This window comes from Stegostoma tigrinum, chromosome 5, assembly GCF_030684315.1.
Source record: "Stegostoma tigrinum isolate sSteTig4 chromosome 5, sSteTig4.hap1, whole genome shotgun sequence".
Taxonomy (NCBI): Eukaryota; Metazoa; Chordata; class Chondrichthyes; order Orectolobiformes; family Stegostomatidae; genus Stegostoma; species Stegostoma tigrinum.
The window spans coordinates 99,490,572-99,515,477 of NC_081358.1; the positions used below are offsets into that span (position 1 = coordinate 99,490,572).

A 24,906-nucleotide genomic window follows, 5' to 3' on the forward strand; every position below is an offset into this window, starting at 1 on the left:
ATTCACCTCAGCCAGACAAAAAAACAGACAGGCTGATGACATAAGTAAAACACAGAACAATGACTTGGAAATCTGAAACAGAAACAGAAATTGCCAGAGAAACTCAGCAGGCCTAGCAACATCTCTGAAGAGAAAGCAGAGTTAAATGTTTTAGGTCCAGCGACACTTCTTCAGAACTGGTTTCTTTCTCACCACAGATGTTTCCAGAAGCTGAGATAATGGGAATTGCAGATGCTGGAGAATTCCAAGATAATAAAATGTGAGGCTGGATGAACACAGCAGGCCAAGCAGCATCTCAGGAGCACAAAAGCTGACGTTTCGGGCCTAGACCCTTCATCAGAGCTCACGAAAGCTGACGTTTCGGGCCTAGACCCTTCATCAGAGGTCAAAATTGATGACTTTTCTCAATATAAATCACAGTGAGTGCCATTTAGAATTTAATTAACCCCTGGACAGCACAATGGGCCCTTAAATGTTTGGGAATTCAAAGCTTTTGAGACAAACTTTTGAGACTGGAAGGATTCAAGCGAGGAAATTCAACATAATTGACTTTGCTTTGTGGGATAATGATTAATTGAAAGTTACCATAGCAACCATCTCACATTTGATCCATATAAGGCTGTGAGACACTATTTTAAACAGTACTTCCAGGAGGGCAACATCAGGGAGAGAGTTCTTAGCTTAAAGAGAAAGTCTTTCAAGAAATGAAACATAATTCTGCCAAAACAGTCCACAGTGCTGTGCTGCGGCCGCAAAACTATTAAGGAAGAAGAAACCTCTCTCTCCCACTCTCTGAAATCTCTCTGTACCTGACCAAGGAGCAGTGCTCTAAAAGCCTGTGATTTCAAATAAAACTCTTGGACTATAACCTGATGTTATGTGAACTCTGACTTTGTCCACCCCAGTCCAACGCTGGCATCTCCATATCACAACCAACTTTTCAAATGCAGAAGCCATCATAGCTGTTGTTTTCTGACTTCAAATTTTAGAATTTTTGCAAAGAAAATCTACACACCAGTAACAGGTGTGCAACAATAATGGACTGATTCTACATTCATCTTTATAAGTATCTTCTATCCGTGTGTACTTTTAATCTTTGTATCTCTGTTTCATCTAATAGCCATATTGCTTTGTATTTGGTAATTTCCAGCAATATTTCTGAATTAAACTAACATTTGATATAATTTAGAAACAAAACTTAGCTGCTGGGTAATTTTTAAATCTTAACACTTTTAAAAACTAAAAATGAGTTGAGTGAACTTTGCTTTAAAGCAGACACCCCCACCCCACTGTCATGTCTTTTTGTTGCTCCCCTTCCCCTCCCCCATTTCTGAAGAACGGTCCTGACCTGGAATAACAAAGTGTGAAGCTGGATGAACACAGCAGGTCAAGCAGCATCTCAGGAGCACAAAAGCTGATGTTTCGGGTCTAGACCCTTCATCAGAGAGCGGTCTAGGCCCGAAATGTCAGCTTTTGTGCTCCTGAGATGCTGCTTGGCCTGCTGTGTTCATCCAGCTTCACACTTTGTTATCTTGGATTCTCCAGCGTCTGCAGTTCCCATTATTCCTGACCTGGAATGTCAGCTTTCCAGCTCCTCTGGTGCTTCCTGGTCTGCTGTGTTCCTCCAGCTCCACACCAGTACTCACTTGTCTCTATTCACACGAATAAGGAGAACCACCAGTTTGATTGAGGTAACTTCAAGACCCTAGGACAGGCCAAACAGAGACAAGCACAGGAATTTCTAGAGGCTTGGTTCTTCACCAAGAAGGCCATCGATAGACGTGTAGAATTAGGAAAAACCGGAAATGAGGCAATCAACACTGATGGACCCCAGGGTTTAGATACCAGGCAGGAAAACACAACAGCACTTCAGCTGACGTTACACTGATGATGTTACCCAGCAGGGTAATCACAGAATCCCTACAGTATGGGGACAGGCCTTTTGGCCCAACTAGTCCGCACTGACCTTCATAGCATCCCACCCAGAACCAGACCCATCCCCCATAACCCACCTAATCTATGCATCCCTGAACACAATGGACAATTTAGCACGGCTAATCCACCTGGCCTGCACATCTTTGGACTGTGGGAGGAAACCAGAGCACCTGGAGGAAACCCACACAGACATGGGGAGAATGTGTGAATCTCACACAGACAGGGTGGAATCGAACCCGGGTCCCTGCCGCTGTGAGGCAACAGTGCTACCCACTGAGCCACTGTGCTGCCCCTAAAATTAAAAGAAAGCCTTCGAACTAACAAACCAGCTTGACAAATGAACCAAGCACAGCATCCACAAACTGAGCTACAGATCTACTCAAGAACATTAGAACATGAGGCTGTTTTAGATGTTTTAATTAATGAAGTGATTTGTTATGATTTGGAATTGACTAATTAAAGAGTAATGGAGGCCAATGGCGGTACAGGCTCGATGAGCTGAAGGACCTCCTCTTTATTGTATGAGTCTCTGACTCATGATTTGATGGTAAATTTCAAAAGGGAATCAGATGCATACTTGAATATTATAGCAGTATGAAGATAAAGGAGGGGGAGTGGAACTTATTAAAGAGCTCATTCAATGTACTAGCAGGGGCAAAATGGGAAAAAGGGCTTCACCTCTACGCTAAATCATTCTAAATTCAGAAGAATTCATCAAACTGAAGTGTTGGAGGAACAGAGGGATAGATTCAAATCTTATTAACTTGGTCACTCATTTAGTTGCCTCACCTGCCAAGTATCCAATCTCTGCCACGTAGCTTCATTTGCTATTTGATGAACATAAATTATCATTCAGAATGACCTTAAGTAGTTTCCAAGTGAGCATCTTTCTTGGGGAATAGCAAATCATTTTCAGATGTTTATATGCATTAGCTGTCATGTGGTAATGTCCTTAAGTTTTCTGGTTCAAGAATTACTTCATGTGGGTTATGTGAGCAATTCAGTGAAGTCACAGAACCCACCTTCATCACAATCTTAGAATCCCTACAGTGTGGGGACAGGGCCTTTGGCCCAACTAATCCACCCTGATCCTGGAGCATCCTACCCAGACCCATCCTCCTATAGCCCACCTAAGCTATACACCCCTGAACACTGCAAGCAATTTAGCATGGCCAATCCTCCTAATCTGCACATCTTTGGGCTGTGGAGGAAACCGGAACACCTGAAGGAAACCCATGCAGACACGGGGAGAATGTGCAAACCCCACACAAACAGTCACCCGAGGGTGGAATTGAACTCAGGTCCCTGGTGCTGTGAGGCAGCCGTGCTAACCACTGAGCCACCATGCTGCCCCTTCTAGGTAACACTTTCTATGGCAGCTCTGCTTGGTTCTGTTTGGTTTTTAAATTCTTAATTCTGAACATATGGATCCCACAGGCATGGTCAGCATCTATTACCCACCTCTAATTGCTCTTCAGAAGGTGACAAGGAACTGTTTCCTGGAATTGTTGAAGTGCATGTGCAAATATTTCTTCCACATTACTGTTACATAGATAAGCCCAGCATTTTGACTTTGCAGTGATTAAATAGTTCTAAGTCAGGGTGGTTTGTGACATCAAGGGGAATTTGTAGCAGTACTGTCCATATGGCTTTCTGTACTTTAGAAGTTGTGAACTGAAGAAGCCTTAGTGATAGAGAACATCTCGTTGTTGGTACATGTTGTAAGATGAATCCTCACCATAGCTCATCATTGTATTAGACTCAGCTGGTGGATTTGCTGCCACTATCTTCTCTCAGGTTAGAGTTATACAACAATTTCTGTCTCTTTTACAGGTCTACAAAACCTGCCTGTCTGATTTCGTGGAGCAAAAACAGGGAGTGCATACAGCCCAACCATAACTATTACAGGAAATCAGGCCAAAGTGAGTCATAATGACGTTAAACATTTTATGCTGATTAAACCACTCAAGTGCGTTTAATGCATTAGCACGTTTCTTGCCCTCTTGTCTGCATAAATCACAGCACAATGTGGGTTTTATCTGAAACATTGAAGAATAGCTTTAATTTTATATTTCACAAGGGCTGAAATGCATATTGATCTTTCTGCTTATGATAAGCAATGGTGTGTAAGGCACACTTTGAGTATTTATTGTTCCGCTATTTTAAATGAATAAACCCTATTAATCATAGTTATATAATTCATGAGCTATAGCCTCTACATATTTTGGTAAAATGATTTAGAGAACCAGAGAACTGTAAAATAATAAAGTAAAGAAAACCACTTGGTCCATCATGTCTGTGCCATCTCTTTGAAGAAGCAATCCCCACATTCCCTGTCCAATGAACATTTTCTCCCATCGAATACTTCACCAACTTCATTTTGAAGATTATAATTTAATTTTCCTTACGTCACCCTGTCAGTTAATGCATTTCAAATTGTAACAACTCACTGCATAATGTTGTTTTCTTCATATCACCTCTGGTTCTTATGTTTTTAATTGCCTTATTTTAGTGCCTTTTGATTATCAACCCTTGTGCCACTGGAAACACTTTTTCTTTATTTACTCTGTCAAAGCCCATGTTAGACAAACCTGGTGCTGCTTTAATGGTTTACTTTGAAAAAAAAATTGCTCAATAAATAGCTGGATCTTATATGTTTCTGTTTAAGTGTCACCTTGTTCGCGTTTCATGAACGGTTTCTCTCTGCGAGGCTGAGTGAGTCTTTTCATGCAAGCATCCCAAGCTCACATCATTAATCACCCACATTGCCCCTCTGTTGTCCTTCCCATTTGATGCTAGCCCAATTCCCCAACTGTCCTAGCCCAATTGTCATAGCCGGAACTAATTTCCACTGACCAGACATCCCAGGGTAGGCTTACACCATATTTAAGATGGTGTTTTGCACCAGGCCAAGTGTCAGCAGTACAGAGCAAGTTGATTGCTATCCAAGTTGGAACACAATACAAGATAATGTAAAGCAGCTATTCATAAGTACAAAGATAACAATGTGTTGAGCTGGATGAACACAGCAGGTCAAGCAGCATCAGAGGAGCAGGAAAGCTAATGTTTCGGGCCTAGGCCCTTCTTCAGAGAAAAAAACTCATTCATAAGTACAGGAAATGTTCATATTTCAGGTCCTTACAATTACACCCTTGCATGGTATACTGTTTGTAAATACAACTGCTTGTAAGCCAGACATTCATAAATCAGTGAACCAATGTATAAATAATTCCGCGGATTATGTCACAACTTGTATGGTAGGTTTTGTTCTGTATAATTAGAATGGAAGTGGATATATGCTTTTGCTAATAAGATTCCTTCTACCCATAATTTGTTTTACTCAAAGACATTGTTTTAGAATGCAAACAAGCAGCCAAACTGCTCCAAGCTCCAGAGGATGAGTAGATAGTTGAGGTTACCAATTGTATGGTAAAGTGACCAGTTTTGCGGGGTTATGGATAGCTCCAACATAAAGAGAGTTAAAGATGTAGGAAGAGGCATGTATAAACTTGGGAATTAGGATGAGAAATATGAATCTGAAGGGTTAGGAAGAAGCAGCCAATTTTCATCAAAGATACTTGGTAACTGGGCATGAGGTCTGTGGTAGAATATAGGCCAAAAAGTTTATGAAGTATAGAGTCAAGAGACCAATCGGGAAATGATTGAAATAATGAGGCCTGGAGGGATAGCACAGCAGAGTAAAGTTGTACAGGTGGATTTAGGGCCTCCAAGGATATGAAATCAGACAGTCAGTTCAGAATTAAAATTCAGAAACAGTGGCCTGATGTGGCTCAATAATCAGGAAGGAAGGTGAAATTAATAAAAGCACAGATTTTTTTTACAGAGACCAAGACAATAGCTTTGATCCTTCTGATGTTTAAATGGAGGAAATTGCAGCTCACTCGAGCAGAGAATAAATGTAGAAAAGGTCAGGATTTCATTGAATTGTACAACTAGCTAAGGAATTTTTCTCTCTGAACTTCCTTGGAGGATATATTGCATATGAAACTGTTCCAGTCTATTGTATTACAATCTATTAATTATCTAGTAATCATCCATTTGCCTTCCTGTGTTATTCCCAGTCTGGCCTCAATCCCTACATTTGTCTTTATCCTACTTTACTTTTCAGCTTCTCAACTCTTTCTCAAGATTAATTTGACGATTCGTAATGGCTCTAGTGAAAAACAGGATTCAAAGTTTTAGAAGCATAGGGTCCAAATATTTTACAATATGTTGTATATTGGCAAATTGTTATGATTCCAGTTATGAGAATACAGGATTATCCAAATTTTTGTTATAATCTGTCTTGCTAGATCTAGAAGAATGGAAGAACCAAGGGCAAGAAAATAAACAGCACAGTCCATGATTGAATTAAAATAGCAAAAAAAAATTGTATAAATTGAACAAAACAAGAATTGTGATGACCAAATAGGTATTGTGAACAGGCAAGATAAATATTCTAAACTGTTACATTATTTATGCAGCCAAGATGCTAAGACTCAAAATTGGCTTGGGATCCATGAATTAAGAAACAACTATGGTTTAATATTCTATAAACTGCACTTTAAATCGTTAATGCAATCAGGCCAGATTCCATACAGATCTGCATGACATTGTAGGTTACCAAATCTCATTAACACTGTCTCCTTTGTGAGATATTCCAATTCTTCACTATTGATGATCCAGCCTTGGAAATCTGCTCAAAGCCTTCCTAACTTGGACTGTCAGGCTGACAGTCTTTAATTTCTTCCAAGACCAAATTCCCCAGAACTGCTCCCATCTGAGTAATTATTGCCATAATTTCAGCTTTTATCAACCATTTAGCTTCACTGAGCTGCTGTTGAATCTCTTAATCTTCAGTCTTCTTCAACTACATCAAGTAAATACACTTGTGTGATTTTGTCACTCCACCCTCAGCTGCACTGAATTACCTATAACCCTTTGAGCATTGTTTTAGCCCGAACCTTTTCACATAACAGAGAGCCACCACTCCCTGGGCCTTCTCCCAAGCTCTAACTGCCGAAGAGCAGCATTGTGCTGTCTAGTCACTTCTTCAAATTCAGCAGTTGCCCAACTTCAAGCTGCAACTAACTCCTCTTCCAACATATATACAATGAAACTAGAGAACCTTTTGAAACTCCACCCATCTCCATGAAACAAAGCCTGATCCAAACTATCCATAATCTACTTCTTTTATTAAGTACCCTTCATTTACAATTTGCTACCGGGGAGTTTACGAGCCTTTCAGAATTCACTGAATGCTTTTAACTAACTTTAACTTCCAAAATGAACAATCTGACCAGATTTTCAGTGTAGGAGCCATATCTCTAGCTCAACATGTCCACCTGCTGCTTCTAATCCTACCTTTCGAGCTGTTAAACTCTTAAAAGCACCATGACCTCAACCTTTTTAAATGCTGTGCGCATCCATGTGCTTCAGTTGTATTTATTTCAATTTCTTCAGTTAACCTTTAATTCTTAAAACTAATATTTATACTCAAACACACTCAAAACTGCATCCTGGTTCAAACATCAATAGGTACCTGACCTGCTGTTAGAGTCTGTGACTGTTCGGCCTGAAGATGCTGAGAGAATTATGTGAGGCCAGACCCAACTGAGTCACAGGCTGAAGAGCTCAGTGTGAGGTGCATGAAGATATGGCAGGTGGATCTTCCAGAAGGTATCCACGCCCTGGCTCAGACATTGGGGGGGGGGGGGGGGGGGGGGTCCATCCAGACCATGAGCACTTCCATCACCCTCTATGTGCCTGAACTTTCCAATGGCTGGATTGCAAATCTCATGAAGAGCCATGGCCAGCAAACTAGTCAGTAGCTGCCTCAGATGTGAGCTGCTCTGTCTGCTAACATTTTGTCTCTGAGAACCAGGAAACAGTGACACGTCAAGATGTGTACAAATCCCCTGGCACCTCTAACAGGTCCTCTTGCTCCTTGGGCTAGCAGGAGGCTACCAATGTACCCTATAGGGGAGGAGGTGTACCTATCACCTGCATTTGGAAGCTTCCAATGTGGACAGAGACTCTATAGCTCCTCAAGTTGTTGTGATGATAAAGGAGAATCCGCCAAAGTCATCCCTGACCATGGAGCGATGAGGTCAGCAGCTTCCTTCTCCATCTGTTAGCAGCAAAGAGGGAACACCACACAAGGGCACATCTCATAAATTTGAATATGGATGCATTTGGGCCAAAGGGTCTGGCAGCATCTGTGAAGGAGAAAACAGAGATAATGTTTCAGGCCTGGAGACCCTTCCTCAGAATTGGTGTGATACAGTTTTGGTTGTCATCAGCACTGCAAGTACATATCAAACAGGAAGTTGATTGGGGTGAACCACGTTTGTCTGCGTGTGTGTGTGTGTGTGTGTGTGTGTGTGTGTGTGTGTGTGTGTGTGTGTGTGTGTGTGTGTGTGTGTGTGCGCTTGCCGATCAGGAGTTACATATTTCAGAAGCACCAGATGCCTGTGGGCAAGGGGTTTGTGACTTCGACTTCTGAGTACTTTGAATGTGGATCCTAATTTATCTGGATGGCAAAAGTGGTAAGAGTCGCAAAGACAAAATCTACTGGGTTGTTACTTAACTCCTGACTGTTCTGTGTCCATATCCAAGTGACACTCTAGAAGTGCCTGCAGATGTGTCTGTCATTGCTGCTCATTTGGTAATGAGCAGAGACCTGTAGGATCCACTGGTGGTGACTGCAAGCCAATTGGATAGTGAAGGAATTAAATTCCTTGAGGATAATGAAGATCACTGATGTCCACATGAGCCTTGGTGACCACAATACATGCAATCAAAAAGAGCTTGTATCTGGAATAACCAAACCAGCACTGAAGCCTCTAGCTGGACCTTCTACTTTGACTCTGAACATGATAGGCTGGCAAGTCCTTTTGAAGAAGCCATTTGACACTCTCTTGAAGTAATGGTGAGATGGCACACATGTCGCTGACTGCTCCTAGAAACTGCACGTGCATGAGGGCTACAATCATCCACGTGAATCATTGGCATCTGATGCCAATACAAATGAGTTTACATCCTTCACGGCTCACAGACCATTACATCCATCCAGCAATCTTCAGTAGTACTGTCAATCTGAGATCATCTTAGAATCCCTACAGTGTGGAAAGTGTCCCTTTGGCCCAACAAGTCCTCACTGATCCTCAGAGCACACCGCCCAGACCCATCCCCTTATAAACCACCTAACCCTCACATTCCTCAACATTATGGGCAATTTAGCACAGCCAATCCGCCTAGCCTGCTCATCTTTGGGCTCTGGGATGAATCCAGAGCGCCTGGAGGAAACCCACGCTGACATAAGGAGAATGTACAAACTCTACACAGGCTCAAGGGTGGAATTAAACCTGGTGTTGTAAGGGAGCAGTGACAACCTCTGATCCACCGTGTTGTCCTTTCATCTTGAGATAACTCATCCATTACCTGTATACAGCCTTGTCACCATGCCATTCTCTGTGTTTGCTCCTTTGAGTGACATTTGGACATTATGACCATACCCTGAATGTGGAACTAAAACAAAGTTGGTGGAAAAGCTCAATAGGTCTGGCAGCATCTGTGGAGGTGAAAATAACGTTAATGTTTCGGGTCCTGCGACTCTTCCCCAGGACTGGTCACCGGACCCTAAACAGTAACTCTGTTTCCTCCTCCACAGATGCTGCCAGACCTACTGAGCTTTTCCAGCCACTTTGTTTTTGTTCCTGATTTACAGCATCCGCAGTTCTTTTGGTTTTTGTACCCTGAAGGTGACCAGGAAGTAACACGTCTCCATTTCTATCTGTCCTCTGCTCTGCCACTGGCAGGTTATCTTCCTCACTGGAGGAAGCTTCTTCAGGATGTACAAAACCTTTATCCACATGGCCACCGCTGCTAGATTGGGACACTTTTCCTTTGGTTGGAAAAATGTCACTGTTCCAAATCATCTGTTGGATCCCTCTCCAATGTTTCCACTGGCCATGGATGGCCAAGGCTGACATGAGCCAAAACAATCATTGCCCACCCCCTTCCCTTCAATTAATTGAAAAGGTTTCAGTGAATGGTTGCTGAATGCAGTGACATCAAACAGCTCAGCACCCCCAAGCTGCCCTATGAAAGTTGCAGAGATCTTGACTCTTTTGTATTGCCCAAGTATTGCTCACAGGGTTCTGAAGAGCTCAAAAAAATCACTATAATTTGATTTCTCAATTATCTTAATTGGTTTCTAATTGCACGTTAATAGATTGTGAGCTGAGTCTTCACTCCAATAGCCATTCATCCTGGGTTCATCATGTTTCAGCATCATGACAACAGGAGGCCAAAACAACACTGTCTCCTACAATTTTATGACATTCCCCTCAACCTTATCCTTTCACTTCCATCACTGCTCAATTTTGTATGGTAAAATTCAAGTCTATTTATAATGTTATGGAAGAACAAATTCTACAAGTCTCTAAATGAAATGATCCTGATAGTAATAAAATACTATAACAGTGGGCCAGGTGCAGGGATCAATAGCTAAATGCAGTAATTATTGAAATGTGAAAGGAAAAATATGGGTATAATATGAGGTTTTAATTTCCACACATAATGAGAGAAATAGAGCACCTCAAGTTGAAAAGTAAAATAAATGCAACGCGGATTCCGCACGGTTTCCGACTACACTGCATCTCCAAATGTTCTTTTTAATTCATTCCTGGAATGTTGCTGGTTACTGCAGCATTTACAGCCAGCACTATTGCCCTTAGGGCAGTTAAATGTTAACCACATTACTGTGGGTCTGGAGTTACATGTTGGCCAGAGCAAGTAAGCACAGCAGTTTCCTTCCCTTAAGAACATGAGTGAGTCAGATTACTTTTCATGACAATAAACAATGTTTTCATTAAAAAAAACGAAAGAACTGCAGATGCTGTAAATCAGGAACAAAAACAAAGTTGCTGGAAAACCTCAGTGGGTCTGGCAGCATCTGTGAAGGAAAAAACAGTTAATGTTTCTTGTTTGGTGACCCTTCCTTAGAACTGCTGGTGGCTGGGAAAACATCAGATTATATGCAGAAAATAGGGAGGTGGGTGGGGTAGGGAGTAAACAATAAGATAGAGCCTAAAGAGAAAGAGAAAGACAGTTGGACAGACAAAGGAGTTGCTAACGATCAGGTTGGGAGATTGAATAGTTGTTAATGGGGACTGTTAGTGACTAACAACAGGGCTGTGTAATGGCAGACTATGTGATAACAAAGCCTAATGTGTTGGATAGGGGGCTGGGACATGGAAGAGTTTAGGCCCTAAAATTATTGAACTTGACATTGAGCCCGGAGGACTGTAAGGTCCCCAAGTGGAAAGTGAGGTGTTGTTCCTCCAGGTTGCATGGAGTTTCACTGGAACACTGTAACAAGTCAGTTGGCCAGGGAACAGGATGGTGCATTAAAGTGAAAGGCAACAAGTAGTTCAGGGTCATTGTTGTGAGCAGAATGTAGATGTTCTGCGAAGTGGTCACCCAGTCTATGCTTCATTCCCCCAATGTAGAGGTGACCAGATTGTGAGCTGCAAGTGCAGTAGGACTGGATTCTGGGAAGTGCAGGCATAATTAGGGCCCTTGCGGGTGTCCATGGCCACCCCTCTTACTTGAAGAAAATGAGGAGTTCAAAGAGAAGTAGCTGAGGGTGAGGCTGAGCTCGGCCAAGTGGAGGAGGATGCTGGTGGGTGGGGACAGTTAACTCTGTTTTATCCTTCACAGATGCTGCCTGCCTGCTGAACAATCTTTTCATGCTAGTGATTAGATTCTTAGTTCCAGATTTTAAAATTGAATTCAAATTCCATCATCTGTTGTGGCAGGTTTCAAACCCAAGTCCCCTGAATATTAAAATAAATCAATGAGCTGTGGATGTTGGAAATCTGGCGCAAGAACAGAAATTGCTGGAGAAACTCAGGTCTGGCAGCATCCTTTTGAAAGAAAGCAAAGTTAACTTTCCAAGGCCGATGAGCCTTCTTCAGAACTCTGCCCACTCTTGAAGGAGAGGATACTGAAGGAAGGACATTGGAATCGAAACATTAACTCTGCTTCCTCTCCACCATTACCTGGGTCTCTGGATTAATAATCTCACAATAATACGACTGCACCATCACTAATCTTAATTTATAAGGGATCATTTGATTTTGTGAAGGCAATAGTTGGCAAGTTGAAAGATGCCAAAGTAGTTTATAGAATCACTGAGACATACAGCATGGTAACAGAGACTGTATGAGAGGTGGGCAGAATAGCATTGGGGGGCATGGTAAACTATCGGAGTGGGGCCCTGGAAGTGACCATTACCTTGGCCTCCACAAAGACGCCATAGAGGAGCATCATGATACCAGAAAGCTGCAACAACAGGGAGGACAGTTGGACCAAAGTACAATATGATGAGTCTCCATAAGAGGGAAATGTGTGAAGATGGTTGCCAGGGTAGTGTAATGTGAAAGGAAACACGGAAGCTTGGAAGGCCATTGGGGGTGGAACCTGGTAGCCAGGAGAACTTCATGCTGACAATGTCCACCGTGATCTACATTCTTTGCCATCACTTGCCACTCTCTAGCAGCAAGGGAAAGGCGATGGCCTCATGGTATTATCACTGGACTGTCAACCCAGGGACCTAGAAAATGTTCTGGAGACCTGGGTTTGAATCCTGCCATGGTAGATAGTTGAATTTGAATTCAATAAAATATCTGGAGTTATGAATCTAATGATGACCATGAATCCATTGTCAAAAACCCATCTGGCACACTAATGTCCTTTAGGGAAGGAAACTGCCATCCTTACTTGGTCTGGACTAATAGAAATGTTCAGCCTCTGGGTAGTTAGGGATGGGCAATAACGGCTGCCTAGCCAGTGACACCGTTATTTAATCATTTTAAAAAAAAATTGCAAATGGAAAATGACTGGGAGGATGCCCAGGATGGGAGGACTCAATGTCACTTTGATGGGCAAATGAATTGGATCCACATTAACTGTTCAATGTGGCACTGAAGAGGTAAATAGATGAAGCATGAATGTGCAAATTCCAGCTACATGTCAATTGTAATTATTTCTTCACCATTTGCAACATGTGCAGAGTCAAACACTTGTCTAAGTGTATAACGACCTTTTAAACATGGTACAAGCTCTAAGGATGCCAGTGTTCTGGTGAATATCCCTTGAGTGGTATGTTGTTCTGGAAATGGTGGTAAGTCAGGAATAGATTTGGATTAGAGGGATCCCACGGGGGTGGGGTAGATAGTTAATGACTTATTTCATAAGATTTGGTGAGAATATTTTGTGTTGAAAAATCCTCCAAAAAGCTGGTACTTAGCCAAAAAAAAACTTCAGGTTCAACTCAATGTGTGGTAAAATGAACAATGAAAATTTTTTCAGGGATGTCAAAGCTTACAGAGAAAGGTTTTTAACATATTATTAAGTGAAAATAGTAAAGGGGAACGTGGCCAATCAAAGATTGCCGTGGGTGAGACAGAAATGGACAATAAATAAATGGAATACTTCTGAATTAGTGTTTTGTATCTTTTCTTGAAATTGCTAAAAAGGGGGTAAGGGAAGCAGGACCCAGGGAGGAACATAATGATTTAATTTAAGGAAAGAAAGAGGTATGGAGACATAACAGGACTTAAGACATTGAAGTCTGTGGAATTTAATGGATACCCTGACAATATTGTCAAAGAAAACTCTAGATACTTCAGAGATAAAAAGGTGTAGAGCTGGATGAACACAGCAGGCCAAGCAACATCAGAGGAGCAGGAAGGCTGATGTTTCAAGCCTAGACCCTTCTGCCCAAAAGGTCAGCCTTCCTGCTGCTCTGATGCTGCTTGGCCTGCTGTGTTCATCCAGCTCTACACCTTGTTATCTCAGATTCTCCAACATCTGTAGTTCCTACTATCTCTAGATGCTTCAGTACTCTTTTCAAAATCTCTCTAGATTCATAAATTATAACTTTGGATTAGAAAACTGCAAATGTCCGTTCATTATAAAGAAAGGCAGACAAGAGCCAAATAACTAGCAGTTAATCATTTAATATTAGTTGCAAGGGAACTTATTAGAATTTATCGTCAGACATAGAATGGAAGCTCACTTGAAACGTTTGAGCAGATCGAGAGAATCTATAATGTATGAAGTGTTCAATTTAATGTTATAAAATGTTAGTTTTAGAACAGCCAATCTAAAAGTTCCTTCAGTCCTGACTTGTTACATGACCATTCAAACACAATTGTGTTTTCACAAGTTTACCAGAATTTCTTAGGTACATTTCTCACAATAAGTATAACAAAAGTGATAAGAACAGAAATCACTGGGAAAACTCGGTAGCACCTGTGGAAAGAAAACACTGTTCATATTTTGAGTCCAGTGACACTTCAAACTGATTCTACTGTTCTTTGCTTGATGAGAGAAAAGTGATACTTAATTGTAAGGAAGTGGTTTTCAGTTAGTTCACATCATAGCAGTAATTCACAATTTGTTTTTTTGGACACATTTCTCTTGCGACTTGATTTAAAGTTCTTTTTCTGCCTGTTTTCTTTGTTTCTCCATACCTAGCTGCTAAGATCGGCTGATTATTAGCCATTAGTTTTAAACAATTCTCCTAATCATGCTCAGCGGCATCCTGAATTATATTTGACTTGCCAATGAATAACTAGCATGTAGATTGCTTTGGCAGTGTATGACCAATTTTGAATCCTTAAGAGTGATGATCATCTTCCGACTATCACTACTGATATACTGGCTGTTTCTGTAAAATATCAATCACTTGGAAGCATCAGGCCTGTCTTTGTGAGATCTTTATTCACCAGAGATATAGGGATCATATGGTTTACAATTATTCTTGTGAAATTGTGCCAGATCAAAACTTATTACTGGTCTGAAATGAGTACCATTGCAAGTCATAGCAAAATATACACCCTTAATACAACAAAAATGTTCACGATAACAATAACTACAAAACTGTTTACAGAAATTAAGTCCAATGGGATATAGTGACAAAATTAAGCCAACCTAAAACATGAAGCTGTGTCTTTTAACTAAAGCTTTTTTTAAATTTGAAGCATCTCTATATCTGTTAGCTATAGTCTACAATAAGAACAAATTCCTGCTTTCAGGTATTTTGACCAGAAGCAATATGAAACTCAACATGCAGACAAAGAAAGAAATTAAAAGCATAGAAAGGCTTTTCAAAGACAAAGGGCCACATGACACCAGTGTGTTTCATTGACCAGAATTGTGTGATATACAATATTAATACCATATTTACTTAAACTTACAGATTAATTATTGAAAATAAATCTAAACCTAGCATGCATTTCTGTAGAGCAGGTCATAGAATCATAGGGGTCAATATTAATATCCTCCCTGAGACATGAAATTAAAATATGATTACAAATTAAAAATCAATTCAATAAAACAGCCTGCATGGCATGTGTGGGCCCCATCTTGGAAAGGTGGAAAACTTCATTATAATATTTCAATAAGCCTCATGCGTACATCAAAACCAACACCCAACATGCTGTTCCCGATGACCCAAAACCAATTACAGCTTCTCTGCTAGAATCCCTGCCAGGGGCACCCACATAGAAAGAAATTAAAAGTATGGAAAGGCTTTTCAAAGCAACTGAATTTAATACTGTGTGAACTCCTGTCAATACCTTGGCCACTATATTCCAAATGAGGTGACACTTCATGTTCCCATGTTATATCTCTCAGCAAACTATCCATTTAAGATAACAAAGTGTGAAGCTGGATGAACACAGCAGGCCAAGCAGCATTACCCAGGTTTAGGTTTAAGTTTCATTCACAACTACTTTATCTGGTAATGATCTATATTTTCTGCTCAAGTACCATGTTACACAGATGACGAAAGTTACAGCTCAAAAAGAAGGAATTTTCACAAGTACCTTAAATACAAATGGTTAATGCTGGAGGATGAGAAATAAGAAGGAAATATTTCAAACTGAAAATCATCACAGAGTCAGTTGAGACATGTGTCTTGTGAAATGGACTGCATTTATATGAGAATGATGATCATGAAAGGGTGGAGACACTGATGATCTACCTGGAGAGGCAGAAATTTCAGCAAATTCTTTGAAGGAACAATTGTGACTTATACGTTTCTCCTTCAGATGGAAGGCTAAATTGAAGAACCTGATAATGAAGCCATTTAAATGGGAGGGATATCAACAAATGCTTCGCCAGAAGTGAGACACTTCAATATAATCAGAGCCAAATGTGCAATAAATAAATATGTGCAATAGGAGTGATAATCCTTGACCAGTGCCAATGTGTAAATGCTAATGCTGACAAAGTGAATTATATGCAATGATGCAAGTAGTGAATATTTTCAATGTCATTTCAGGATGGTTATTTGGCAGAAAAGTCTCAGTACCCTATACAAATAGGACAATTGATCATCACCATCACATCAAGGGGAAAAGGGAGAACTTACAGTCTGTTTTTTAAGGCAATCAACATTTTAGAAATTGAACAACCCGTGTGAAGTAAAATTCTTGAGAATTTATGTCCTCACAGTGGTCAGATGATAATGATTTGAAGACTTTGTGTGAGAAAAGGAATGCCGTAAGGAATAGTATTAGGAGTAGGTGATTCAGCTCCTCAAGCCTGATGTGCCATCCAATAAGGTCATGGCTGATTTCATGATGATGGCAACTTCACCTGCCTGACTTTTACACTTCCCTTGGTGATTTAAAATCAGTTTAACACAACCTTAAAAAATATATTTCATGAGCTAGGCCCATTAGCAGCTCTCTGGCAAAGAAAATTCTGTTAAGAATCCCTGACAGAAAAAATAATTCTTCTCACTTCATCTTAAACAAAGCACCCTTGTCTAAACTGCCCTTCTTTATTTTGAATCCCTCGTGGGGAAGACATCCTTCCAGTTTTTAGTCCTGTCAATCCTCCTCAGCTTCTTAAGTTTCAACAAAACTGTTCCTCATTTTTCTAAACTCCAATGGCCCAAACCCAACCCAGTTGCCCAGAGGCCATTGGAAGTCATCCTGATTACCTCAGTCACGTGTAGATCAGACAAGGAAAGGATGGCAGCTTCCTTGCCTAAAGGACATTAGTGATCCAGATAAGGTTTTACCCCAACAATCAACAATGTTTTCATGGTTATTATTGAATTCCTAATTCCACATTTTTATTACATTCAAATCCCACCATCTGCCACAGTGGGTTTTGAGCATTACCTGGGTGATCTAGTGATAATACCACTAGGCCATCACCTCCCCAGCGTTAGTCCCACTTTCACAGGGAGAAAATGTGAACATTGTGCAATATATTCAGAATATTTATACTGTGCGACAACAGGACAAGTGAGTCAGGGTTGAGAAGGATAGATGCCTATGTAAAATGATCTACACTAGGAGTTATGAAGATCTGGAATGAGCTGCCTGGTATACTGGTTGCAATCTGAGAAGCAGGGTGCCTTAAGGAAAAGCCCAACATTGAAACAACCAGGTTTTTATACCGGGAGAAAGGCGTTAAAGGGGGTGAACTGAATTGTCTTTTTCATCCAAATCAATCATGTCTTCCTATAATCAAATGGTTATGAGAGACATCAGTAAAGGGGTGAAAATAAAGTCCAGAACGAACTGCAGTCTTATATGGATTGAAAGCATTAGCAGTCTTTGGCCTTTGGGGTTCAGTATTAATTTAGGCATTTAGCAGGAAACAAGATATAGAACTAAACCTTTTAATCCCACAGTTTGGCAGCAGCTCTGAAGAGGATGGAACTAGAAATTCACAGTGGCATGGGAACAGCACATGCAGCTGTACCTTCCGGATTGAAGAGGAACAAATGAAACAGCAAGACCAACAGCAACAACAGGAATAACACCAGTGGCAGCAGAATTCCCTTCAGCTACAAGGTGCTCCACAGGACTGAAGGAACAGATGCAGATCGAGCTCCAAGGAGGCAAGGCCCCAAATTAGAATGTATAGACATGTCTGAGTGCCAATACATCAGGATCCCACAGCAAAGTCATTGCTAACATCTGCAGCCTCCTGGAGCAAGACCTCTTTCCCACTGGACCAGGTAAGCGTGTATTGTGAGTGGCCACCAAGGTGTCTATCATTTGAGGGGTGCAGCCCAGAAGCACAAGGTCTCTTTTATTGGCTGAAGTTGTATACTCTTTTCTACAAAATGAGAAAGTTATGGATGTTAATGGGAAGAACAACATTAGTGGAGGTTGCAAAAACAAAGTTGCTGGGAAAGCTCAGCAGGTCTGGCAGCATCCGTGAAGGAGAAAACAGAGTTAACGTTTCGGGTCCAGTGACCCTTCCTCAGAGGAAACATTAACTTTGTTTTCTCCTCTACAGATGCTGCCAGACCTGCTGATCTTTTCCAGCAACCTTGTTTTTGTTCCTGATTTACAGCATCCACAGTTCTTTCGGTTTTTATTAGTGGAGATTGACTGTGAGAGGACAGTAGGAAAGGAATTGTTTGAATGGAGACACTGAAAGGTACATGGAGAGAGGGAATGACTAGACTTGGTGTGAGCAGTGCGTGCAGGACAATACAAAGTAAATCAAAATGTAAGGATTATTACTTAACAGTGTCCTGTTAGCCAGTTGGCAGGGAGTCCTGGGATCCTGTTTTCTATTGGTGCACTGTCTCCAGGTTGGAAGAGTCTCACCTCTACCTCCTTAACCATGTCCAGAATCAAACTCCACCAGCTTTGTTTAGAGAGAATGCCCTCTCTTTCCCCTCCCTGGGAAAGATCAAATCACTGCAGCCCCCTCAGATTGTGTGGCAGGATCTCCAGGTAAGCATGAGATATATGTGGAGCAGTGTTTCCAAGTCTCTGTCATTCATACAGTTGTTCCATCCTCAGAATCCTTGCCCAGTTGGTCCTCACTGATCCATGCGGAGATCCCATTAATTGCTGAATCACTGAAGCGTTACAACACAGAGCGAGATTATTTGACCAATTGTATTTGTGTTGGCTGCCTGAAAAAAGGAATTCACTAGTGACTTGCCTGTTCCCCTACCTTCTTCCTATACCCTTAAACATATTTTTATTGCATTTCACCAGCCACTTATTTTAAACCTGTGTCATCTTGCTGTCAATCCTTCCACAGTAGGAACAGTTCTTTTCCCGATCTATTTTATAGAGTATTATATTAAACTCCCTCTCAACCCTGTCTTTTAGCCTCAATCTCTCCAATCTATCTAAATAGTAATGTTCCTCATTGCTACAACCATTCTCATGAATCTATTCCACACATTCTTTAGTTAGTAATCTTTCCCTTGTCCGAAGGGAAGGAAAGTATTTAAAAAGTATTTGGATAAGCACTTAAAGCATTATAGCATTCCATGTGATGAGTCAAGTGCGGGAAAGTGCGACGAGTGTAGGTAGTAGTATATTTTTAGCGGTACAGGTTCAATGGACCAAAGTGTCTTTTCCATACTACATGATTCTATGATTCTAAGATGATTCTGGGTGACATCTCTGATTGGTCAGGTATCATGTGAAGCAGGGCATTGAAACTGTTGCTCAATTAAAAAAAAGTTATAGCGATGCCCAGTGGAGATTTTATGGGGTTCCGGACATTCTAATTATCATGTCATGCCTCACAGTCAGTATGTCAGTATACCTTTAAGAGTCACAATGTCATGCGCTGTGAGTTTAAAGGTTTCCATTCCCCATCTTACTCCAGGGATCACAAGAAGCGTGACATGCTATGAGAAGCAAGCTGCTCAATGCTTTCTGTGTATTCAAATGTTGGCTTATAATAATTAGCAGAAATAAAAAGTCTGTTGGATTAAACAAAAACCCACGAGAAAGTAGGAAGAGGAGTAGGCTATTAACCCTTTGAGCCTGCTCCTTCATACTGTATGATCAGAACTGATTATCCAACTCAATACCCTGATGCTTTGCTTTCTCCCCATAGCCCTAAGAACTGTATCTAATTCCTTCTCAGAAACATTCAATATTTTAGCTTAGAGATAATGGGAACTACAGATGCTGGAGAATCCAAGGTAACAAAGTGTGATGCTGGATGAACACAACAGGCCAAGCAGCATCTCAGGAGCACAAAAGCTGACGTTTCGGGCCTAGACCCTTCATCAGAGAGGGGGATGGGGTGAGGGTTCTGGAATAAATAGGGAGAGAGGGGGAGGCGGACTGAAGATGGAGAGAAAAGAAGATAGGTGGAGAGGAGAGTATAGGTGGGGAGGTAGGGAGGGGATAGGTCAGTCCAGGGAGGACGGACAGGTCAAGGAGGCGGAATGAGGTTTGTAGGGAGGGAATGGAGGTGCGGCTTGAGGTGGGAGGAGGGGATGGGTGAGAGGAAGAACAGGTTAGGGTGGTGGGGACAAGCTGGGCTGGTTTTGGGATGCAGTGGGGGGAGGGGATGAGCTGGGCTGGTTTGGACCGCTTTGCAGAACACCTCCGCTCGGTTCACAACAAACAACTGCACCTCCCAGTTGCCAACCATTTTAACTCCCCCTCCCATTCCTTAGACAACTTGTCCATCAGGGGCCTCCTGCAGTGCCACAATGATGCCACCCGAAGGTTGCAGGAACAGCAACTCATATTCCGCTTGGGAACCCCGCAGCCCAATGGTATCAATGAGGACTTCACAAGCTTCAAAATCTCCCCTTCCCCCACTGCATCCCAAAGCCAGCCCAGCTCGTCCCCTCCCCCCAATATTTTAGCCTTAACTGCTTTCAGTGCCAGAGAATTCCACAGCCTCACAACTCTCTGGATGAAGAAATTTCTCCTCACTGCTGTCGTAAATGGCCTATCCCGCATCCTAAGACTGTGACCCCTAGTTCTAGACTCCTTGGTCATTGGGAACATCCTTCCTCTGATTATGCTGCCTAGTCCTGTTCAAACTTTATAGGTATCTATGAGACCCACTCTCTTTCTTCTAAACTCCAATATCATGATTTCGGTGCCTTGTTTCCTATATTTTGTAGATACCATATACATTATTGCAACGTGTAAAATGCCCTGCTGGAGGCAAAATCACATCAGTAATGGTTCTGCCACTTTAGTAGGACTAAGTGTTGACAATTCTCTCAATATAATCATAGAATCTTATATGACCAAAAGAAGGCTATAGTACATTAGGTGGTACATTGTGAGAGCTATTTCATTAGTCCCAGTTTTCATTCTTTCCCCACTGTTCTGGAAATGTTTGGCCCTTAATCTATCTTTGGTTCTCTTTTGGAACAAAATAATTTTGTAGTTTCCTTTTGGGCAGTGGCAGTGTGTGCAAAAAAGAAATCTCCTGATGTTTCCTTTGGCTCTTTCTAAATGTGTGTCCACTGGTCCTGATAGTGGAAACAATTAATGCTTATTCACTTTACAAAAACTCCTCATGGTTTTGGACACCTCTGCTAAATCTGTCCGTAATCTTTTCTACTTTGGTCACAAATCCCCATGTCTCACTATATAACTGAAGGTTCTTCCCCGCATATCATTGTAGTAAATCTGCTTTGCTACCTCTCCAAGGTCTCAACATCCTTCCTAAACTTTGTGACCAGAACTTAGTACAAAAGTTCTGCTGAAATGTAAACGGTTATTTATATCGATTCAGCAGAGCTTCCTTTTCTGAGTGCTCCACCCTTTTCATTCTTTATTTGTAAAGCCAAAGCTCCCAAAGGCTTTATTACCTTGTCCTCTACCACAAAGAGTTGTGCATTATAAGCCTCCAGGTCTCTCTGTTTCTGCCTGTTTTTAAAGTTGTATAATTTAGCTCTATTACTTCTCCCATTCTTTAACTCAAAAATTAATCAATTTACGTTTGTGTATGTAAACTTTTGTCTGCAATCTCCTTCCCATTTCAGCAGTATATGTCCTCCTGAAGGCTGCTACAATCCTCCTCACATTGCTGTTTTTCTAAATATTGTTTCATTTGCAAACTTTGAAACATGTTCAGCCGACCTAGATCCCAGTCCATCTGGCCAGTGGCTTCACAAGCCATATTTTAAAATTGAGAAAACATGCATCAAAATTGTAGTACAAATGAAAGCTTGAAAAAGGTATGAGAAAAGATCATCTTATTTCAAGATTGTCTGTATAATGATGGTAAAGTGTATGTGTGTTTTCATAGGAAACAAAGGCTGAGGGAGATTCAACAGTTTAGAAAAACCGGGGTATTGAGTATTGCTTTGAATGAAAATCAATTTTACATTATAATTTGTTCATTATGAGAAATACTGTTTTATCATACTCAAGGGCAATTAGGGATGAGAAACCACGCTCTTATCCCAAGTAACAAGTTTTTATAATTGCTTCGGACTTGGAGAGACCTTCACGTTCAAATATTAACAGTGGTAACTTGAATCAAATAAATACCTCAATTTTGTATGTGGTACCGATCTTTTATTTTGACAAGACACATTACTGAAACAACAGACTGGTAAAGTTGATATATGTACACATCCTCCTATGTGAAGTAGAATCTCAGTTTAAAAACCTTCATAGTCTGTGACAGCAGTGACAGAGAATGTGGAGATTTAAAGGGCAGGATTGATAGCCTGGCAGAGGATAAAATCTAAGCTTTTCATGTACCAACACAGTTTTCCTCTGAGGTTGTCAATCACATTACACCAATAGAAAAGTAATGCCCCAAGCTCATAACGCTATATTTTGCTAAATGCGTTACCTTGGCAACAACTGGCATACAGAAGAAAAGTTAATATTAGGAATAGCTCATGGCAAAACAAAACCAAGGTAATGGGAAGCCACGTGACATGAAAGGAAGACATGAATAAAAAGTCCAATGTTTTTATAGTGTCTTTCATGAGTTCAGAACATCCCCAGTATTGCAAAACTAGCAAAATACTTTTGAAATATATTCCGTGTTGGGAAGAATAAACAGCAAATTTGCACTCAGCAACATTTAATAAACATGTCTGAAATAATAATTACACAATTCTTTTTAGTGATGTTGGTTAACTAGCAGACTAACAGGACTTCATTGCTTTTCTGCTTTGAGATATTTGCAGCCAGAAAGGGATGTCTTAGGGTTGACACTTACAAGTATAAGGTTTTCATTTTGATTGGCATTTTCTATTTACTTTTGTTGACAAGATGTGAGTATGGTTTGCATTGGTTGCCTTCCCTAATCACACTTGAGCTGGGCTGGTGAGCTAACTTTGTGAATCACTGCAGTTTATCACTGCAGGTACACTCTCAGCACTGGTGGGAAGAGGCTGTTGGGTTTTAGGGTTGCTTGTCCTCTTGAAGTAGCCAATATTCCATCTGGCTTGAAGTTGTTTGTTTAAAGTCTCACATCAATGTTCAAAGAGAAATAGAGTTACTCTAAACCAACGTTCCTTATTCATCTGTTAGCGCAGAAAGCTGATTTACGCACCATTCCGCTCGGTTGTTATTGGGATTAAAGTATCTGCCATTTGCCTACATAAGGTAATTCAATGCATTAGGAAGTCTGATACATTTTGCTACGATAGGGCACTGCAAGCATTATTATAACACAGCTGCTCAAGAATGACATAAACTGTTGACTCACTACAATGCATAAGCCACGACTGCAGTATTTTAGAGAACTGACATCTTAACTGTGCTAAACATATATAATCAATATAATCTTACCAACAGCCTCTTGATGCAACATTGAAAATCTCTGCTCTGTCAAACATCATGCTGCATTTGGAGAAAAATGAGAAGCTTTTGTTTAACAGGATTATCCTAATGTCTTCTGTTACAATATGGACTGAAAGCCTGCACTTTGCAGATAAGCCAGCTGTTACTACTCTCTGAGACCTGCTTTCCATAGAGTTTTGAACTGCACAACCCTGTACTTTTTAAGTAGTTGTTCTGAAATTTCCAAGCTGCAATCTGCCTACCAGAAATCTCAAATTTAAACCATTTAAACTCCTTTTTGTCTTACGACCTGGGACACACTGCTTACAAACATGGGGACAACAAAATAGCAGCACTTTGTAAGACAAAGTTGAATATCTATTTGAAAAGGAAATTTTTCTAAACCGCAGGGAAGCAGAGTAGTAATGGGACTAATGGAATAGCTCTTTCAAAGATTCCACAAAGGCACAGTGGGCCAATAGACCTCCTCTTGCACTCGAGGATTCTATGAAACCATTGATTTCCACAGAGATATCAATTGTTGAAGCTTTCAAACAGTTTCTATCGGCAACATAGCAAGCATAAGCATAAGTTCCAAATCTCTTTCAAAAATGAGTGCTTTCAGTTTTGAGATAATTGGAAGGAAACAAATTTCTGTACTTCTCACCACCAACCTCCACCTTCAACTTTATGTCTCCTAAACAATTACTTCTTTGATCAAATTTAAATCCTACAATGTAAATTGTAAAACTCCTCAACATGGAGGTATAAATTTCTTAACGTTGGAATGTTGGGCTATATATTTTCATGAAGGTTTTCTTTGATCACAACCTACAGAGAAACTGTGAGCACAACTGTGGAGGAATAGGGATTTATCTACTTCCTTTACTTGTCCTCATATGTGCTTTAATGTGCTCCTGTTTTCACTGGAATGAAAGAGAATCCCTTATTCATTAGCAACCCAGAATTCACAGTCAAGGCTCACTGTTCCGCATTTGCCAAGTTCCTCAGACCATGAGTCTCACAAAGCCAAAGCTTCACTGCTTGCGATTGTTTGAGGGAGGATTTAGGCAGCCAGCATTATTAGTCAATGTTAGTTTAGCTCACTACTTTAGAATTCTCTTATTTAGGGTCTTGCATCATATGTTATTAATGTTGTATAGTAGACTAGCTTCTTGTCCCTGAGTGGGGCTTTCATTTCCCATCTGTTCCAGGACCAGGAAAGTGTAATCATTCCATTGCAAGTCAGAAAAGGAAATGCTAATCCCTGTCTTAAAATTAGAGAAACCCTTTACTGAGTTGGAGCAAAGGAATATCAAAACTCATCTTATAGGTTTTTAGATTGGAGTTGGCTTGCTGAATGTCTCACAAGACAAACAAATCAGTGAGG

At 40.8% G+C, this 24,906-nt stretch overlaps 1 long non-coding RNA gene across 2 annotated transcripts in view; it reads right to left on the reverse strand.

The window, feature by feature from the left end:
- Window positions 1-23,731, reverse strand: part of LOC125451408 (uncharacterized) — a 48,435-nt gene extending 24,704 nt beyond the window's left edge. The window contains exons 1-2 of one of the 2 annotated variants that reach the window (XR_007247291.2): window positions 23,526-23,731; window positions 7,939-8,153 (exon numbers count right to left, since the gene is read on the reverse strand). This is a non-coding gene — a long non-coding RNA (uncharacterized LOC125451408). The remainder of the gene's footprint in view (window positions 1-7,938; window positions 8,154-23,525) is intronic. The other variant, XR_009445807.1, reaches the window with a different exon arrangement.
- Between the last annotated feature and the right edge of the window lie 1,175 nt (window positions 23,732-24,906).